This window comes from Oncorhynchus tshawytscha, unplaced genomic scaffold, assembly GCF_018296145.1.
Source record: "Oncorhynchus tshawytscha isolate Ot180627B unplaced genomic scaffold, Otsh_v2.0 Un_contig_4194_pilon_pilon, whole genome shotgun sequence".
In the NCBI taxonomy this organism is placed as follows: domain Eukaryota; kingdom Metazoa; phylum Chordata; class Actinopteri; order Salmoniformes; family Salmonidae; genus Oncorhynchus; species Oncorhynchus tshawytscha.
This window is the reverse complement of record NW_024609009.1, coordinates 65,256-86,818: the sequence shown is the minus strand read 5'-3', so window position 1 is coordinate 86,818 and position 21,563 is coordinate 65,256. Positions and strand designations below refer to the sequence as shown.

At 47.0% G+C, this 21,563-nt stretch overlaps 1 pseudogene; it reads left to right on the top strand.

The window, feature by feature from the left end:
- Positions 1–15,745: 15,745 nt before the first annotated feature.
- The window catches only part of LOC112241593, a 57,964-nt pseudogene continuing 52,146 nt past the window's right edge, over positions 15,746–21,563 (top strand).

The following is a 21,563-nucleotide window of genomic DNA, read 5'->3' as shown; positions in this document are numbered from 1 at the left end:
GTGTTCTCTGTGAAGGATCAGACCAGAGGGGAAGTGTCTCTGTGAAGAGATCAGACCAGAGGGGAAGTGTTCTCTGTGAAGAGATCAGACCAGAGGGGAAGTGTCTCTGTGAAGAGATCAGACCAGAGGGGAAGTGTTCTCTGTGAAGAGATCAGACCAGAGGGGAAGTGTTCTCTGTGAAGAGATCAGACCAGAGGGGAAGTGTTCTGTGTGAAGAGATCAGACCAGAGGGGAAGTGTCTCTGTGAAGAGATCAGACCAGAGGAAGTGTTCTCTGTGAAGAGATCAGACCAGAGGGGAAGTGTTCTCTATGAAGAGATCAGACCAGAGGGGAAGTGTTCTCTGTGAAGAGATCAGACCAGAGGGGAAGTGTTCTGTGTGAAGAGATCAGACCAGAGGGAAGTGTTCTCTGTGAAGAGATCAGACCAGAGGGGAAGTGTTCTGTGTGAAGAGATCAGACCAGAGGGAAGTGTCTCTGTGAAGAGATCAGACCAGAGGGAAGTGTTCTCTGTGAAGAGATCAGACCAGAGGGGAAGTGTCTCTGTGAAGAGATCAGACCAGAGGGGAAGTGTCTCTGTGAAGAGATCAGACCAGAGGGGAAGTGTTCTCTGTGAAGAGATCAGACCAGAGGGGAAGTGTCTCTGTGAAGAGATCAGACCAGAGGAAGTGTTCTCTGTGAAGAGATCAGACCAGAGGGGAAGTGTCTCTGTGAAGAGATCAGACCAGAGGGAAGTGTCTCTGTGAAGAGATCAGACCAGAGGGGAAGTGTCTCTGTGAAGAGATCAGACCAGAGGGAAGTGTTCTCTGTGAAGATATCAGACCAGAGGGGAAGTGTTCTGTGTGAAGAGATCAGACCAGAGGGAAGTGTCTCTGTGAAGAGATCAGACCAGAGGGGAAGTGTTCTGTGTGAAGAGATCAGACCAGAGGGGAAGTGTCTCTGTGAAGAGATCAGACCAGAGGGGAAGTGTCTCTGTGAAGAGATCAGACCAGAGGGAAGTGTTCTCTGTGAAGGATCAGACCAGAGGGAAGTGTCTCTGTGAAGAGATCAGACCAGAGGAAGTGTTCTCTGTGAAGAGATCAGACCAGAGGAAGTGTCTCTGTGAAGAGATCAGACCAGAGGGAAGTGTTCTCTGTGAAGAGATCAGACCAGAGGGGAAGTGTTCTGTGTGAAGAGATCAGACCAGAGGGGAAGTGTCTCTGTGAAGAGATCAGACCAGAGGGGAAGTGTTCTCTGTGAAGAGATCAGACCAGAGGAAGTGTTCTCTATGAAGAGATCAGACCAGAGGGGAAGTGTTCTCTGTGAAGAGATCAGACCAGAGGGAAGTGTTCTGTGTGAAGAGATCAGACCAGAGGGAAGTGTTCTGTGTGAAAAGATCAGACCAGAGGGGAAGTGTTCTCTGTGAAGAGATCAGACCAGAGGGGAAGTGTTCTCTGTGAAGAGATCAGACCAGAGGGGAAGTGTCTCTGTGTGAAGAGATCAGACTAGAGGGGAAGTGTCTCTGTGTGAAGTGATCAGACCAGAGGGGAAGTGTCTCTGTGTGAAGAGATCAGACCAGAGGGAAGTGTTCTCTGTGAAGAGATCAGACCAGAGGGGAAGTGTTCTCTATGAAGAGATCAGACCAGAGGGGAAGTGTCTGTCTGTGAAGAGATCAGACCAGAGGGGAAGTGTTCTCTATGAAGAGATCAGACCAGAGGGGAAGTGTCTGTCTGTGAAGAGATCAGACCAGAGGGAAGTGTTCTCTATGAAGAGATCAGACCAGAGGGGAAGTGTCTGTCTGTGAAGAGATCAGACCAGAGGGGAAGTGTCTCTGTGTGAAGAGATCAGACCAGAGGGGAAGTGTCTCTGTGTGAAGAGATCAGACCAGAGGGGAAGTGTTCTCTGTGAAGAGATCAGACCAGAGGGGAAGTGTCTCTCTGTGAAGAGATCAGACCAGAGGGGAAGTGTTCTCTATGAAGAGATCAGACCAGAGGGGAGTGTCTCTCTGTGAAGAGATCAGACCAGAGGGGAAGTGTTCTCTATGAAGAGATCAGACCAGAGGGGAAGTGTCTCTCTGTGAAGAGATCAGACCAGAGGGAAGTGTTCTCTATGAAGAGATCAGACCAGAGGGGAAGTGTCTCTGTGAAGAGATCAGACCAGAGGGGAAGTGTTCTCTATGAAGAGATCAGACCAGAGGGAAGTGTCTCTCTGTGAAGAGATCAGACCAGAGGGGAAGTGTTCTCTGTGAAGAGATCAGACCAGAGGGAAGTGTTCTCTATGAAGAGATCAGACCAGAGGGGAAGTGTTCTGTGTGAAGAGATCAGACCAGAGGGGAAGTGTCTCTGTGAAGAGATCAGACCAGAGGGGAAGTGTTCTCTGTGAAGAGATCAGACCAGAGGGAAGTGTCTGTCTGTGAAGAGATCAGACCAGAGGGGAAGTGTTCTGTGTGAAGAGATCAGACCAGAGGGGAAGTGTTCTCTGTGAAGAGATCAGACCAGAGGGGAAGTGTCTGTCTGTGAAGAGATCAGACCAGAGGGAAGTGTCTCTGTGAAGAGATCAGACCAGAGGGAAGTGTCTCTGTGAAGAGATCAGACCAGAGGGGAAGTGTTCTGTGTGAAGAGATCAGACCAGAGGGGAAGTGTTCTCTATGAAGAGATCAGACCAGAGGGGAAGTGTTCTCTGTGAAGAGATCAGACCAGAGGGAAGTGTTCTGTGTGAAGAGATCAGACCAGAGGGAAGTGTCTCTCTGTGAAGAGATCAGACCAGAGGGGAAGTGTCTGTCTGTGAAGAGATCAGACCAGAGGGGAAGTGTTCTCTGTGAAGAGATCAGACCAGAGGGGAAGTGTTCTCTGTGAAGAGATCAGACCAGAGGGAAGTGTTCTCTATGAAGAGATCAGACCAGAGGGAAGTGTTCTCTGTGAAGAGATCAGACCAGAGGGGAAGTGTTCTCTGTGAAGAGATCAGACCAGAGGGGAAGTGTCTCTGTGAAGAGATCAGACCAGAGGGGAAGTGTTCTGTGTGAAGAGATCAGACCAGAGGGGAAGTGTCTCTGTGAAGAGATCAGACCAGAGGGGAAGTGTCTCTGTGAAGACTAGAGGGGAGCAGGGAGGGAGTGCCGACTGAGTTTCCAAAGGAGAGAGGAAGTGTTGCCTACTCTCTACTGCCACGACCCCTAGGAGTGGTGCTCATTCTTTCCAAAAACAAATTGCTCCGCTATGAAAGAATGAGTGTTTTTGGTGGAGGCCAGATGTTGTCTTTCATGTGGTAATTGGGTTATTTATTAGGAAACAGGTTTTTGTCAGAGAGCAAACACTAGACGACGTCGGTCTGTGTCTGGGGTGTGAGGCGTGAGGTAGAGAGTGTTGCATGCAAGAGGACACATCGCACACCTGATCCCACCTGGCTGGTGTCTGTGTGTGTGTCGGTGTGTGTGTGTGTGTCGGTGTGTGTGTGTGTGTGTGTGTGTGTATCTGTGTGTCGGTGTGTGTGTCGGTGTGTGTGTGTGTCGGTGTGTGTGTTGGTGTGTGTGTGTCTGTGTGTGTCGGTGTGTCTGTCGGTGTGTCGGTGTGTGTGTGTGTGTGTGTGTGTGTGTGTGTGTGTGTGTGTCTCTGTGTGTGTGTGTGTGTGTGTGTGTGTGTGTGTGTCTCTGTGTGTGTGTGTGTGTGTGTGTGTGTGTGTGTGTGAGAGAGAGAGAGGTTTCTGTTAGCCGGTAATAGCCAGCTTTTGGCCAATAATTTTTTTAAGTCGATAAATAAAACTACCCCCCAAAACAAATCACAAAGTAAAAGAATGTGTTTCCTCGTCTTGGTTGATGGAAACACATTTGACTGATCGTGCTTATCGGTCTGTCGGTTAATTGGCGCGTGTGTATTTTCGCTAGCCGTTATGTATATCAAACGTGCACAGTATCCCGACACAGAGACGAAGGGGAAATCTGCCGGACAGAAGACAGAGCTGCAGCTTCTCCAACAGCTCGTTGCTGCTGGACTGAAAGGTGGTTAGAAGCCCAGTCACCGGGGAACAATTCTAAATGCAAATCGCTTGTTAAAAACAGTTTTGATTGGCCACCATTAAAAAGATCTACTATTTTTATTTTTTACAGGTAATTGAAGCTCGCTTCCTATTTGCTATTCACGTGCAGAGACAACGGTAGGCTTCACAGTCTAACACCAGTTTGTAACGAGCTGGAGGAGGCAGAATACATTTATGAAAAATATATACTTCATTGTTGGAAACCTGAATGTTTCACAACATATTATGAGGCATGTCTTACCTTGAGTCAAAGTAAAATAGACCACAGAAAGGCCAAATGAAATAAAATAAAAATCACATTTTATTTGTCATGTGTTGAATACAACTGGTGTGAAATGCTTGCTAAGAGCCCTTCCCAAAGATGCAGAGTTAAACGATAACATAGTAACAAAAGGAATCAAATAAAATACACAAGAATGGAGCTATATACAGGAAGTACCAGATCAATGTGGATCTATATACAGGAAGTACCAGATCAATGTGAATCTATATACAGGAAGTACCAGATCAATGTGGATCTATATACAGGAAGTACCAGATCAATGTGGATCTATATACAGGAAGTACCAGATCAATGTGGATCTATATACAGGAAGTACCAGATCAATGTGGATCTATATACAGGAAGTACCAGATCAATGTGGAGCTATATACAGGAAGTACCAGATCAATGTGGATCTATATACAGGAAGTACCAGATCAATGTGGATCTATATACAGGAAGTACCAGATCAATGTGGATCTATATACAGGAAGTACCAGATCAATGTGGATCTATATACAGGAAGTACCAGATCAATGTGGATCTATATACAGGAAGTACCAGATCAATGTGGATCTATATACAGGAAGTACCAGATCAATGTGGAGCTATATACAGGAAGTACCAGATCAATGTGGAGCTATATACAGGAAGTACCAGATCAATGTGGATCTATATACAGGAAGTACCAGATCAATGTGGAGCTATATACAGGAAGTACCAGATCAATGTGGATCTATATACAGGAAGTACCAGATCAATGTGGATCTATATACAGGAAGTACCAGATCAATGTGGATCTATATACAGGAAGTACCAGATCAATGTGGATCTATATACAGGAAGTACCAGATCAATGTGAATCTATATACAGGAAGTACCAGATCAAGGTGGATCTATATACAGGAAGTACCAGATCAATGTGAATCTATATACAGGGAGTACCAGATCAATTTGGAGCAATATACAGGAAGTACCAGTACCAGATCAATTTGGAGCAATATACAGGAAGTACCAGTACCAGATCAATGTGGAGCAATATACAGGAAGTTAAAGATGCTAGTTGTTGCATCTTTAGGTCTCCCCTAGCAACCCATGTTAGTTGTCGCATCTGTAGGTATCCCCTAGCAACCCATGCTAGTTGTTGCATCTTTAGATCTCCCCTCTTTGTACAAGGCACCCCTCCCCCCCACCTGTCTGATTCAGGCGGGGGGTATTGGTGTGTATGGGTGTGTGTGTCTGTGCGTGTATGGGGTTGTGTCTGTGCGTGTATGGGGTTGTGTCTGTGCGTGTATGGGGTTGTGTCTGTGCGTGTATGGGGTTGTGTCTGTGCGTGTATGGGGTTGTGTGTGTGTGTCTGTGCGTGTATGGGGTTGTGTCTGTGCGTGTATGGGGTTGTGTGTGTGCGTGTATGGGGTTGTTTGTGTGTGTCTGTGCGTGTATGTGTGTGTACAGAGGTTCCTCCTTCCTTCTAGCAGTGACTGTGGCAGGCAGGCAGGTCTGTGTGTGTATGTGTGTGTACAGAGGCTCCTCCTTCCTTCTAGCAGTGACTGTGGCAGGCAGGCAGGTCTGTGTGGAATCAGACGTTGCGTGTTGGTATCTGACGGCAGTCATCCACTTATCAGCACAGTGAGCACACTGAACGAGAAGCACCTCTCTCTCGGTCTCTCTCCTGTAGGTCTGCAACACTGATCCTCTGCACTGACACACTTCCTCTAGTCTACAGACGTCACAGTGTGACTGATACACTTCCTCTAGTCTACAGACGTCACAGTGTGACTGATGTGTGACTGATATACTTCCTCTAGTCTACAGACGTCACAGTGTGACTGATGTGTGACTGATACACTTCCTCTAGTCTACAGACGTCACAGTGTGACTGATGTGTGACTGATACACTTCCTCTAGTCTACAGACGTCACAGTGTGACTGATATACTTCCTCTAGTCTACAGACGTCACAGTGTGACTGATGTGTGACTGATACACTTCCTCTAGTCTACAGACGTCACAGTGTGACTGATGTGTGACTGATATACTTCCTCTAGTCTACAGACGTCACAGTGTGACTGATATACTTCCTCTAGTCTACAGACGTCACAGTGTGACTGATGTGTGACTGATACACTTCCTTTAGTCTACAGACGTCACAGTGTGACTGATGTGTGACTGATATACTTCCTCTAGTCTACAGACGTCACAGTGTGACTGATATACTTCCTTTAGTCTACAGACGTCACAGTGTGACTGATGTGTGACTGATATATTTCCTCTAGTCTACAGACGTCACAGTGTGACTGATGTGTGACTGATATATTTCCTCTAGTCTACAGACGTCACAGTGTGACTGATGTGTGACTGATACACTTCCTCTAGTCTACAGACGTCACAGTGTGACTGATGTGTGACTGATATATTTCCTCTAGTCTACAGACGTCACAGTGTGACTGATGTGTGACTGATATATTTCCTCTAGTCTACAGACGTCACAGTGTGACTGATGTGTGACTGATACACTCCCTCTAGTCTACAGACGTCAAGTGTGACTGATACACTTCCTCTAGTCTACAGACGTCACAGTGTGACTGATGTGTGACTGATATACTTCCTCTAGTCTACAGACGTCACAGTGTGACTGATACACTCCCTCTAGTCTACAGACATCACATCCCCACACTATGTCTAACACAACAGACAGCAGGTCCTAGACACACACAGTCCCCTAGACACACAAAGTCCCCTAGACACACACAGTCCCCTAGACACACACAGTCCCCTAGACACACACAGTCCCCTAGACACACCAAGTCCCCTAGACACACCAAGTCCCCTAGACACACAAAGTCCCCTAGACACACAAAGTCCCCTAGACACACAAAGTCCCCTAGACACACAAAGTCCCCTAGACACACAAAGTCCCCTAGACACACCAAGTCCCCTAGACACACCAAGTCCCCTAGACACACCAAGTCCCCTAGACACACCAAGTCCCCTAGACACACAAAGTCCCCTAGACACACAAAGTCCCCTAGACACACCAAGTCCCCTAGACACACCAAGTCCCCTAGACACACAAAGTCCCCTAGACACACAAAGTCCCCTAGACACACAAAGTCCCCTAGACACACCAAGTCCCCTAGACACACACAGTCCCCTAGACACACAAAGTCCCCTAGACACACACAGTCCCCTAGACACACCAAGTCCCCTAGACACACCAAGACACAAAATCCCCAAGAAAAACCAAGACACACAAAGTCCCCACACGCGTCAGAAACACAGTGCTTGTACACACTGCAGACGGTGAGATGTGCTGGACGGCTGAGTGTTACGAGGGGGATGGGGCAGGGATAGAACCGTTTAAAGATGATTGACTTCTCTGTGAGTGTCCTCTTCCTCCCATCGGAGCACTTAGCAGACTACCTCTCAGTCTCCCACAGATGTAGTTAGCAACAGCAGACTCTCTCTCCAACAGACAGGTCACCGGCCGGCCAGCCAGCTCTCCCCTTCGGCAGTAAGGTTCTCACGACTCTCAGAGCTGCCTGCCAATTGGATGCAGCTACGCAATAAGAATGGGCATAGTTTCTCTCTCTCTCTCTGGCTGCCTCTGCCTCTCTCTCTTGCTGCCTCTGCATCTCTCTCTCTTCCCTTCTCTCTCTCTGGCTGCCACTGCCTCTCTTCCCTTCTCTCTCCTTCTGCCTCTGCCTCTCTCTCCTTCTGCCTCTGCCTCTCTTCCCTTCTCTCTCCTCCTGCCTCTGCCTCTCTCTCTCTCTCTTCCCTTCTCTCTCCTCCTGCCTCTGCCTCTCTCTCTCTCTTCCCTTCTCTCTCTGGCTGCCTCTGCCTGCCTCTCTCTTCCCTTCTCTCTCTCTGGCTGCCTCTGCCTCTCCCTCTCTTCCCTTCTCTCTCTCTGGCTGCCTCTGCCTCTATCTCTTGCTGCCTCTGCCTCTCTTCCCTTCTCTCTCCTCCTGCCTCTGCCTCTCTTCCCTTCTCTCTCCTCCTGCCTCTGCCTCTCTCTCTCTCTCTCTTCCCTTCTCTCTCTCTGGCTGCCTCTGCCTCTCTCTCTCTCTTCCCTTCTCTCTCCTCCTACCTCTATCTCTGCCTCTCTTCCCTTCTCTCTCTCTTCTCTTCTCTCTCTGTGGCTGCCTCCCTCTCCGTTACACTCTCGTTCCCTCTCTCTCTCGCAGTTAGGGCAATGTGATTGGAGGCCAGTGGTGGTGTTTCCATGACTCCACCCCCCTTTTGAAAGGATCTCTGGGTGATGTAGTCGGTGTATTGGGGAGTTAGGAGTGACATGCAGTGGTTCACACGACTCTCTCTCTCTCTCTGAGAGCTGCTGATGTGTGATCTCTGTCTCCCGTTCAAAACGGTGACCACAGCAGCTCCCTCCTTCTGAAACCCGGCTGGTCTGTCTCACAGTGAGACGTGTGTTTGTGATGTAATAGGAGTCACAACGATGGTCATCACACACACACACCAGCCAGGACTAATTCATTACTATTCCCATACTGCTGATATGACAAATACAACCTTCCTGTCTCCAGGTCAACTCCTCCATATGGAAATGTATCGCAGTGTGACAGGTTATCGATCAGGTTATTGATCAGGTTATTGATCAGGTTATTGATCAGGTTATCGATCAGGTTATCGATCACAGATCAGGTTATCGATCAGGTTATCGATCACAGATCAGGTTATTGATCAGGTTATCGACCAGGTTATCGACCACAGATCAGGTTATCAACCATGTTCTCGATCAGGTTATCGATCAGGTTATTGATCAGGCTATCGATCACAGATCAGGTTATCGATCAGGTTATCGACGAGGTTATCGGTCAGGTTATCGATCACAGATCAGGTTATCGACCAGGTTATCGATCAGGTTATCGATCACAGATCAGGTTATCGATCGGGTTATTGATCAGGTTATCGATCACAGATCAGGTTATCGATCAGGTTATCGATCACAGATCAGGTTATCGACCAGGTTATCGATCACAGATCAGGTTATCGACCAGGTTATCGACCAGGTTATTGATCAGGTTATCGATCACAGATCAGGTTATTGATCAGGTTATCAATCACAGATCAGGTTATCGATCAGCTATCCTGACATGAATAAAACATCATATATGTGATTCATCTGATATTGATAAAGTATCTGGTTGACTTGAAATATGTTCAATACTTTTGATACATGCTTCATTAAATAACCTGAACACGCAGTGCCTAGAAATAGTCCTGTGGTTAGCGAGCTCCATCTGAACTTCCTGCTGGGAACAGGAAGACGGACAGTAACATGATCCACGGTGACAGCGAGCAACAATTACTACAAACAATCATTTAAATCGCTCTCTCTCCCTCCTTCAATACCTCCCTCTCCCTGCCCCACTCCCCTCCTCCCCCTGCTTCCCTACCTCCCTCACCCTGCCCCACTCCCCTCCTCCCCCTGCTTCCCTACCTCCCTCTCCCTGCCCCACTCCCTTTCTCCCCCTCCTTCCCTCTCCCTCCCTCCTTCCCTACCGCCCTCCCCGAGACACCTGTGGTGGACAGAGAGAGACACCTATGGTGGACAGAGAGAGAGACACCTGTGGTGGACAGAGAGAGAGACACCTGTGGTGGACAGAGAGAGAGAGACACCTGTGGTGGACAGGGAGAGAGACTCATGTGGTGGACAGAGAGAGAGACACATGTGGTGGACAGAGAGAGAGACTACTGGGGTGGACAGAGAGAGAGACTACTGGGGTGGACAGAGAGAGAGACACATGTGGTGGACAGAGAGAGAGACTACTGGGGTGGACAGAGAGAGAGACTACTGGGGTGGACAGAGAGAGAGAGACACCTGTGGTGGACAGAGAGAGAGAGACACCTGTGGTGGACAGAGAGAGAGAGACACCTGTGGTGGACAGAGAGACACCTGTGGTGGACAGAGAGACACCTGTGGTGGACAGAGAGACACCTGTGGTGGACAGAGAGACACCTGTGGTGGACAGAGAGAGAGAGACACATGTGGTGGACAGAGAGAGAGACACCTGTGGTGGACAGAGAGAGAGACACATGTGGTGGACAGAGAGAGACTACTGGGGTGGACAGAGAGACAGACTACTGGGGTGGACAGAGAGAGACTCCTGTGGTGGACAGAGAGAGAGACACCTGTGGTGGACAGAGAGAGAGAGACACCTGTGGTGGACAGAGAGAGAGACACCTGTGGTGGACAGAGAGAGAGACACATGTGGTGGACAGAGAGAGAGAGACACCTGTGGTGGACAGAGAGACAGACTACTGGGGTAGACAGAGAGACACCTGTGGTGGACAGAGAGACAGAGAGAGAAACAGAGAGAGAGAGATACAGACAGAGAGAAAGAGACAATAATTTATGCTTATTTATTTTATCTTGTGTCCTTTAACCATTTGTACATTGTTAAAACACTGTATATATATAATATGACATTTGCAATGTCTTTATTGTTTTGGAACTTCTGTATGTGTAATGTTTACTGTTAATTTTTAATATTAACTTATATATTATCTACCTCACTTGCTTTGGCAATGTTAACACATGTTTCCCATGCCAATAAAGCCCTTGAATTGAATTGAGAGAGAGAGAGAGAGACAGAGGAGAAACTCTGTACTCATCTACAGTACTACAGTGTAAACCAGACTCCTGTTTGAGAGTGCAGAGAGACTCTTGTTTCATTATCTGCTGTGTCTGAATTCCAATAATCCTGAAACACTCATCATTATCTCTGATATTTTAGACATGTGGAATGTTTGGTTTTGTGGTTTTCACTTCTGACACTGGAAGTTTGATGTGCTCTCAGGCACCATCACAGTCATCACTGACCTCATTCAGAGGGAACCCGAGAGTAGAACAGCTGTCAGACAGTCAGCAGACAGATCGAGGACGGAGACGAAAGAGAGGGGACACGGAGAGAGATACCGAGAGAGAGAGACAGAGAGAGAGGGAGGGAGGCAGAGAGAGACAGAGAGAGAGAGAGGGAGAGAGAGAGAGAGAGAGAGAGAGGGAGGGAGAGAGAGAGAGACAGAGAGAGACAGAGACAGAGAGAGACAGAGAGAGAGAGAGAGAGAGAGACAGAGAGAGAGAGAGAGAGAGAGAGAGAGACAGGGAGAGAGACAGAGAGAGAGAGAGACAGAGAGACAGAGAGAGAGAGAGAGAGAGAGACAGAGAGAGAGAGAGAGAGAGAGAGAGAGAGAGAGAGAGAGAGAGAGAGAGAGACAGAGAGAGAGAGAGAGAGACATAGAGAGACAGACAGAGAGAGAGAGACAGAGAGAGAGACAGAGAGAGAGAGAGAGAGAGAGAGAGAGAGAGAGAGAGAGAGAGAGAGAGAGAGAGAGAGAGATAGAGAGACAGAGAGAGAGAGAGAGAGAGAGAGAGACAGAGAGAGACAGAGAGAGAGAGAGAGAGAGAGAGAGAGAGACAGAGAGAGAGAGAGAGAGAGAGAGAGAGAGAGAGAGACAGAGAGAGAGAGAGAGAGAGAGAGAGAGAGAGAGACACAGAGAGAGAGAGAGAGAGAGAGAGAGAGAGAGAGAGAGAGAGAGAGAGAGAGAGAGAGAGAGAGAGAGAGAGAGAGAGAGAGAGAGAGAGAGAGAGAGAGACAGAGAGAGAGAGAGACAGAGAGGAGAGAGAGAGAGAGAGACAGGGAGAGAGAGAGAGAGAGAGAGGAGAGAGAGAGAGAGACAGAGAGAGAGACAGAGAGAGACAGAGAGAGAGAGAGAGGAGAGAGAGAGAGACAGGGAGACAGACAGGGAGAGAGAGAGAGAGAGAGAGGGAGAGAGAGAGGAGAGAGAGAGAGAGAGAGAGAGAGAGAGAGAGAGAGAGAGAGAGAGAGAGAGAGAGAGAGAGAGGAGAGAGAGAGAGAGAGAGAGAGAGACAGGGAGAGAGAGAGAGAGAGGTAGAGAGATATGAACTATGAGAATCAGAAGAACAAACACACAGTTGAATAGATAACAGACTCCACCGTACCAATCAGAACGTCAGGGTTCTGGACAGAACAAACAAATGAGGCTTGTTGCTATGTTACAATTACTTTCAAATGTTCTAAGAACAGAGAATAAATTATGTAATAATTCATTATAGGGGCTTGATTCTACTGCACATCACCCTGAGCCTTTCTCTTATGCAATGACACAGGTCCTTCTCCTTAGGCCTTACAGCAAATGAGCAATTAACTGACTGAGAACAAGGTCACACGTGTCCTGCTTTCATACAAGGCTGAGTGATCTAACCTGCTGTTAGTTTCTCTAATGACCTGTCTGTACACACTAACTCAGAGGAAAACCCCCCTGTCTGTGTGTAATCACCCTAGCCCACGTCACCAGGGTTCCCTCCCTCTACAGTGAATAAGGTCTCCCAATCAGAGAGAGAAACTAACACTATATCTCCCTCCCTCCCTCTACCGTGAATAAGGTCTCCCAATCAGAGAGAGAAACTAACACTATTACCCTCCCTCCCTCCCTCCCTCTACCGTGAATAAGGTCTCCAATCAGAGAGAGAAACTAACACTATTATCTCCCTCCCTCCCTCTACCGTGAATAAGGTCTCCCAATCAGAGAGAGAAACTAACACTATATCTCCCTCCCTCCCTCCCTCCCTCTACCGTGAATAAGGTCTCCAATCAGAGAGAAACTAACACTATATCTCCCCTCCCTCCCTCTACCGTGAATAAGGTCTCCAATCAGAGAGAGAAACTAACACTATTCTCCTCCCTCCCTCCCTCCCTCTACCTGAATAAGGTCTCCAATCAGAGAGAGAAACTAACACTATACTCCCTCCCTCCCTCTCTACACCACAGTGATTAAGGTCTCCAATCACCACAGTGAAACTAACACTCTACTCTCCCTCCCTCCACCACAGTGAATAAGGTCTCCAATCAGAGAGAAACTAACACTATTACCTCTCTCCCCCCTCTACACCACTGAATAAGGTCTCCCAATCAGAGTGATTATCTCACTCTCTCCCTCCCTCATACACTGATTCTCTCAGAGAGAGAAACTCACTCCCTCTCTCCCTCCTCTACTCTGAATAAGGTCTCCCTCAGAGAGAGAAACTAACACTATCTCTCTCTCTCTCTCTCTCTCTCTCTCTCTCTCTCTCTCTCTCTCTCTCTCTCTCTCTCTCTCTCTCTCTCTCTCTCTCTCTCTCTCTCTCTCTCTCTCTCTCTCTCTCTCTCTCTCTCTCTCTCTCTCTCTCAGGAACCATGGTGAGCAAGGCGGAGGGAGATAAAAGCATGCTCACCAACTCCGAGTCGGACTCAGAGGTGGCGCCCACCCCCCCCCTTCCGCCTCGCAGGCCCTGGAGGTCAAATACTCCTTCCTGGACACCAGCAGCAGGTCACAGCAGCAGGTGTGTCCGTGTGTGTGTCACAGCAGTGTCCGTGTGTAGTGTGTGTGTGTCCGTGTGTGTGGGGTGTGTCCGTGTGTGTGTCCGTGTGTGTGTGTCCGTGTGTGTATGTGTGTGTGTGTCCGTGTGTGTGTGTGTGTGTGTCCGTGTGTGTATGTGTGTGTGTCCGTGTGTCCGTGTGTGTCCGTGTGTGTGTCCGTGTGTGTGTGTGTGTGTGTGTGTCCGTGTGTGTGTGGGTGTGTCCGTGTGTCCGTGTGTGTGTCCGTGTGTGTGTGTCCGTGTGTTTGTGTCCGTGTGTGATGTGTGTGTGTGTCCGTGTGTCCCATGTGTGTGTGTGTGTGTGTGTGTGTGTGTGTGTGTGTGTGTCCGTGTGGTGTCTGGGAGATCGAGAATAACATCAAGATTGCAAAAAAAAAAAAAAAAAAAAAGACCAATGTTTTAAATGTGACATTAAAGTTGTATCGTAGGTACGGAAGAGAAACAAGGCCCTCCAGGTGAGATTCAAGGACATCTGCGGGCGCAGAACGAGCAGAGAGAGGCCGCTCTACAGATGGCCGGGAAGGGGGCAAGCCAGGCTCCTACAAGGTGTGTAACCAACCCTCCCTTTGGTTCGGGGAACATGTATGGATGTATTACTGTACTAGGACCAGTGGAATATAAGACACACGGTCCTGGGGACTCCGAGGGCGGCACGTTAGGCTTTTTATTTCATCATGAGTTCCTGATTGAAGCACTACGGTAACAACCTAAAAGAGCAGCCCTCTCCAGGTCCCCAGGAGGGTGTTCAGTAAACCCTGGTTTATAATGTCTCAAAACGCTGACTGGTTCTCACTGTTGTTGTTGTTTACTCTGTAATGTGTCAATGTTGTTGTTGTTTACTCTGTAATGTGTTGTTGTTTACTCTGTAATGTGTTGGTGTTGTTGTTTACTCTGTAATGTGTTAATGTTGTTGTTGTTTACTCTGTAATGTGTTGTTGTTGTTGTTGACTCTGTAATGTGTCAATGTTGTTGTTTACTCTAATGTGTCAATGTTGTTGTTGTTTACTCTAATGTGTCAATGTTGTTGTTTTTACTCTGTAATGTGTCAATGTTGTTGTTGTTTTTACTCTGTAATGTGTCAATGTTGTTGTTTTTACTCTGTAATGTGTTGTTGTTGTTGTTTACTCTGTAATGTGTCAACGTGTTGTTGTTTACTCTAATGTGTCAATGTTGTTGTTGTTTACTCTGTAATGTGTCAATGTTGTTGTTTACTCTAATGTGCAATTGTTGTTGTTTACTCTGTAATGTGTCGTTGTTGTTGTTGTTTACTCTGTAATGTGTCAATGTTGTTGTTGTTTACTCTGTAATGTGTCAATGTTGTTGTTGTTTACTCTAATGTGTCAATGTTGTTGTTGTTTACTCTGTAATGTGTGTTGTTGTTGTTTACTCTAATGTGTCAATGTTGTTGTTGTTGTTACTCTGTAATGTGTCAATGTTGTTGTTGTTGTTTACTCTAATGTGTCAATGTTGTTGTTTACTCTGTAATGTGTCAATGTTGTTGTTGTTTACTCTGTAATGTGTCAATGTTGTTGTTTACTCTGTAATGTGTCAATGTTGTTGTTGTTTACTCTAATGTGTCAATGTTGTTGTTGTTTACTCTGTAATGTGTCAATGTTGTTGTTGTTTACTCTGTAATGTGTCAATGTTGTTGTTGTTTACTCTGTAATGTGTCAATGTTTTTGTTTACTCTAATGTTGTTGTTGTTTACTCTGTAATGTGTCAATGTTGTTGTTGTTTACTCTAATGTGTCAATGTTGTTGTTTACTCTGTAATGTGTCAATGTTGTTGTTGTTTTTACTCTGTAATGTGTCAATGTTGTTGTTTACTCTAATGTGTCAATGTTGTTGTTGTTTTTACTCTGTAATGTGTCAATGTTGTTGTTGTTTACTCTAATGTGTCAATGTTGTTGTTTACTCTGTAATGTGTCAATGTTGTTGTTTTTACTCTGTAATGTGTCAATGTTGTTGTTGTTTACTCTAATGTGTCAATGTTGTTGTTGTTTACTCTAATGTGTCAATGTTGTTGTTTACTCTGTAATGTGTCGGTGTGTGAAGAGAAAACACATTTTCAAAACTCTAAACCGTTTTCCCCAAGGTGGTGTACCGCAAATACATGACCGTGCCCGCTCGGCGCTCCATCCCCAACGTCACCAAGAGCACAGGGGTCCAGACCTCCCGGACCTCAGGAGCCGTTACAAGACCTTTCCCATGGAGAGGAAGAAGGGCCACAGCCACACCAAGCATGTGGAGAGAGACAAGGGCCACAGCCACACCAAGCAAGTGGAGAGAGACAAGGGCCACAACAATGGGTTTGTCATCGACGTCAAGCACTCCAGAGCTGTGGAGCGTTTTGGGGACAGGGGAGCCTGCGGTGGAGGAGGAGGAGGAGGAGTACAGAGAACCAGAGCTGTGGAGCGTTTAGAGGACAGGGGAGCCTGCGGTGGAGGAGGAGGAGGAGTACAGAGAACCAGAGCCTTGTTGCATACTACGGAGTGCATGGCTACGGTGGAGAAGCACTGTACAGACGACGTCCTCTACTCTGACTGTCTGATGCTCACAGACGGCCCCTCTCCCTCCAACACACCCGACTCCAACCCACAGGCCACCGACTACCAGATCTGCAGTGTCGACTCCAACCCACAGGACTACCAGATCTGCAGCATCGACTCCAACCCACAGGCCACCGACTACCAGATCTGCAGCATCGACTCCAACCCACAGGCCACCGACTACCAGATCTGCAGCATCGAATCAAACCCCCTGGAAGGATTAGAACACAGGGAACTGGACTCCTCGGACCGTCCGGCCGGTAAACGGCAGCTGCTCCACTCGGAGGAGCCAGGCTCTAGCAGGACTCTGCCGGGGGACATGAGAGGGTCTTCCTCAGTCTCCAAGGTGACCGGCCCCATCTCCTGGAACTCTCTGACCCAGGTGGAGTGTCTGGAGAGCCCGACAGCACGGAGCAAACGAATGAAGGGACTGGAGCTCAATGGACTACAGTCTCAGACTCTCCCGCGGGCCGCTGGCTGCACTACTCAGGCACAGTGTCATGAACCGGCAACGTTCTCATCACAGACGTTCTCATCACAGACGTTCTCGGCCCGGACCACGGGGGAGGCGCTGGGCTGTAGGAGTAGCGGGGTCGAACCAGCGACCGTAGCGACTGCGGGGGGAGTTAACCCCGGAGGGGCCTGTAAGCAGATAGTACCAGTACTGACTCAGAAAGGGGAGGGAGGAGAGGACGTGAAATCACAGCTTCAGGCCATGGAGAACCTGATCTCCTCCAGCCAGGAGACCATCAAGGTCCTACTGGGAGTTATACAGGAGCTGGAGAAGGGAGAGGCCCACAGAGAGGGGTAAGGAGGCTTTACTATCACTATCTATCTGATGTGTGGGTCCTACAACCTACTGGGAGTTATACAGGAGAGAGGCCCACAGAGAGGGGTAAGGAGACTTTACTATCACTATCTATCTGATGTGTGGGTCCTACAACCTACTGGGAGTTATACAGGAGAAGGGAGAGGCCCACAGAGAGGGGTAAGGAGACTTTACTATCACTATCTATCTGATGTATAGGTCCTACAACCTACTGGGAGTTATACAGGAGAAGGGAGAGGCCGACAGAGAGGGGTAAGGAGACTTTACTATCACTATCTATCTGATGTATAGGTCCTACAACCTACTGGGAGAGGCCCACAGAGAGGGGTAAGGAGACTTTACTATCACTATCTATCTGATGTGTGGTCCTACAACCTACTGGGAGTTATACAGGAGCTGGAGAAGGGAGAGGCCCACACAATATAGACTGGGTAGTGACGGTGATCAGGGGACTAGTTATACTGGTTATACTGATTAACATGAGAGACTGGGTAGTGATGGTGATCAGGGGACTAGTTATACTAGTTATACTGATTAACATGAGAGACTGGGTAGTGACGGTGATCAGGGGACTAGTTATACTAGTTATACTGGTTAACATGAGAGACTGGGTAGTGACGGTGATCAGGGGACTAGTTATGGTTAACATGAGAGACTGGGTAGTGATGGTGATCAGGGGAGTAGTTATACTAGTTAACATGAGAGACTGGGTAGTGATGGTGATCAGGGGACTAGTTATACTAGTTATACTGATTAACATGAGAGACTGGGTAGTGATGGTGATCAGGGGACTAGTTATACTGGTTAACATGAGAGACTGGGTAGTGATGGTGATCAGGGGACTAGTTATACTAGTTAACATGAGAGACTGGGTAGTGACGGTGATCAAGGGACTAGTTATACTAGCTTAACATGAGAGACTGGGTAGTGATGGTGATCAGGGGACTAGGTATACTAGTTAAACTGGTTAACATGAGAGACTGGGTAGTGATGGTGATCAGGGGACTAGTTATACTAGGTTAACATGAGAGACTGGGTAGTGATGGTGATCAGGGGACTAGTTATACTAGTTATACTGGTTAACATGAGAGACTGGGTAGTGATGGTGATCAAGGGACTAGTTATACTAGCTTAACATGAGAGACTGGGTAGTGATGGTGATCAGGGGACTAGTTATACTAGTTATACTGGTTAACATGAGAGACTGGGTAGTGATGGTGATCAGGGGACTAGTTATACTGGTTATGAGATACTGGTAGTGATGGTGACATGTTATACTGAGAGAGACTGGGTAGTGATGGTGATCAGGGGACTAGTTATACTGGTTAACATGTGAGACTGGGTAGTGATGGTGATCAGGGGACTAGTTATACTAGTTAACATGAGAGACTGGGTAGTGATGGTGATCAGGGGACTAGTTATACTAGTTATACTGGTTAACATGAGAGACTGGGTAGTGATGGTGATCAGGGGAGACTGGGTAGTGATATACTAGTTATACTAGTTAACATGAGAGACTGGGTAGTGATGGTGATCAGGGGACTAGTTATACTAGTTAACATGAGAGACTGGGTAGTGACGGTGATCAGGGGACTAGTTATACTAGTTATACTGGTTAACATGAGAGACTGGGTAGTGATGGTGATCAGGGGACTAGTTATACTAGTTAACATGAGAGACTGGGTAGTGATGGTGATCAGGGGACTAGTTATACTAGTTAACATGAGAGACTGGGTAGTGATGGTGATCAGGGGACTAGTTATACTAGTTAACATGAGAGACTGGGTAGTGACGGTGATCAGGGGACTAGTTATACTAGTTAACATGAGAGACTGGGTAGTGATGGTGATCAGGGGACTAGTTATACTAGTTATACTAGTTAACATGAGAGACTGGGTAGTGATGGTGATCAGGGGACTAGTTATACTGGTTAACATGAGAGACTGGGTAGTGATGGTGATCAGGGGACTAGTTATACTAGTTATACTGATTAACATGAGAGACTGGGTAGTGATGGTGATCAGGGGACTAGTTATACTAGTTATACTGATTAACATGAGAGACTGGGTAGTGACGGTGATCAGGGGACTAGGTATACTAGTTATACTGGTTAACATGAGAGACTGGGTAGTGATGGTGATCAGGGGACTAGTTATACTAGTTATACTGGTTAACATGAGAGACTGGGTAGTGATGGTGATCAGGGGACTAGTTATACTGGTTAACATGAGAGACTGGGTAGTGACGGTGATCAGGGGACTAGTTATACTAGTTAACATGAGAGACTGGGTAGTGATGGTGATCAGGGGACTAGTTATACTGGTTAACATGAGAGACTGGGTAGTGATGGTGATCAGGGGACTAGTTATACTGGTTAACATGAGAGACTGGGTAGTGATGGTGATCTGGGGACTAGTTATACTAGTTAACATGAGAGACTGGGTAGTGATGGTGATCTGGGGACTAGTTATACTGGTTAACATGAGAGACTGGGTAGTGATGGTGATCAGGGGACTAGTTATACTAGTTAACATGAGAGACTGGGTAGTGATGGTGATCAGGGGACTAGTTATACTGGTTAACATGAGAGACTGGGTAGTGACGGTGATCAGGGGACTAGTTATACTAGTTATACTGGTTAACATGAGAGACTGGGTAGTGATGGTGATCAGGGGACTAGTTATACTAGTTAACATGAGAGACTGGGTAGTGATGGTGATCAGGGGACTAGTTATACTGGTTAACATGAGAGACTGGGTAGTGATGGTGATCAGGGGACTAGTTATACTGGTTAACATGAGAGACTGGGTAGTGATGGTGATCAGGGGACTAGTTATACTGGTTAACATGAGACTGGGTAGTGATGTGTTGCTGTACTATTTAAGTGTAACTACTTCAGATGGTGTCCAATATCTTGTCCAACTGTCTGTATATCTGAAAACGAATCAACGCATGGAGTAGAATATACCCAACGCTCTAGAATATACCCTAGCCAATCAGCATGGAGTATTGAACTGTCTGTATATCTGAAACGAATCAACGCTCTAGAATATACCCTCCTAGCCAATCAGCATGGAGTATTGAACAACGCTGTAGTATAAGTGCGAGAGGAACCATTGAAGACCCAGCAGCATCACATTATGAATCACTCAGATATGATGAATCCTGTGGTCATGGTGTGTTTCACATACAGTAGAAAAGCCTGTGAGATGACCGTGGAATACCGGAGCTCTGATTCAGAACTACTAGACTAGTCCATCTAGGTTATATTGGTGGAGCTCTGATTCAGAACTACTAGACTAGTCCATCTAGGTTGTATTGGTGGAATACCGGAGCTCTGATTCAGAACTACTGGACTAGTCCATCTAGGTTGTATTGGTGGAATACCGGAGCTCTGATTCAGAACTACTGGACTAGTCCATCTAGGTTGTATTGGTGGAATACCGGAGCTCTGATTCAGAACTACTGGACTAGTCCATCTAGGTTGTATTGGTGGAATACCGGAGCTCTGATTCAGAACTACTGGACTAGTCCATCTAGGTTATATTGGTAGAGCTCTGATTCAGAACTACTGGACTAGTCCATCTAGGTTGTATTGGTGGAATACCGGAGCTCTGATTCAGAACTACTGGACTGGTCCATCTAGGTTGTATTGGTGGACCTCTGATTCAGAACTACTGGACTAGTCCATCTAGGTTATATTGGTGGAATACCGGAGCTCTGATTCAGAACTACTGGACTGGTCCATCTAGGTTGTATTGGTGGAATACCGGAGCTCTGATTCAGAACTAAATGGACTAGTCCATCTAGGTTGTATTGGTGGAATACCGGAGCTCTGATTCAGAACTACTGGACTAGTCCATCTAGGTTGTATTGGTGGAGCTCTGATTCAGAACTACTGGACTAGTCCATCTAGGTTGTATTGGTGGAATACCGGAGCTCTGATTCAGAACTACTGGACTGGTCCATCTAGGTTGTATTGGTGGAGCTCTGATTCAGAACTACTGGACTAGTCCATCTAGGTTGTATTGGTGGAATACCGGAGCTCTGATTCAGAACTACTGGACTAGTCCATCTAGGTTGTATTGGTGGAGCTCTGATTCAGAACTACTGGACTAGTCCATCTAGGTTGTATTGGTGGAATACCGGAGCTCTGATTCAGAACTACTGGACTAGTCCATCTAGGTTATATTGGTGGAATACCGGAGCTCTGATTCAGAACTACTGGACTAGTCCATCTAGGTTGTATTGGTAGAGCTCTGAATCAGAACTACTGGACTAGTCCATCTAGGTTGTATTGGTAGAGCTCTGAATCAGAACTACTGGACTAGTCCATCTAGGTTGTATTGGTAGAGCTCTGATTCAGAACTAAATGGACTAGTCCATCTAGGTTGTATTGGTAGAGCTCTGATTCAGAACTAAATGGACTAGTCCAACTAGGTTGTATTGGTGGAATAGTGGAGCTCTGATTCAGAACTACTGGACTAGTCCATCTAGGTTGTATTGGTAGAGCTCTGATT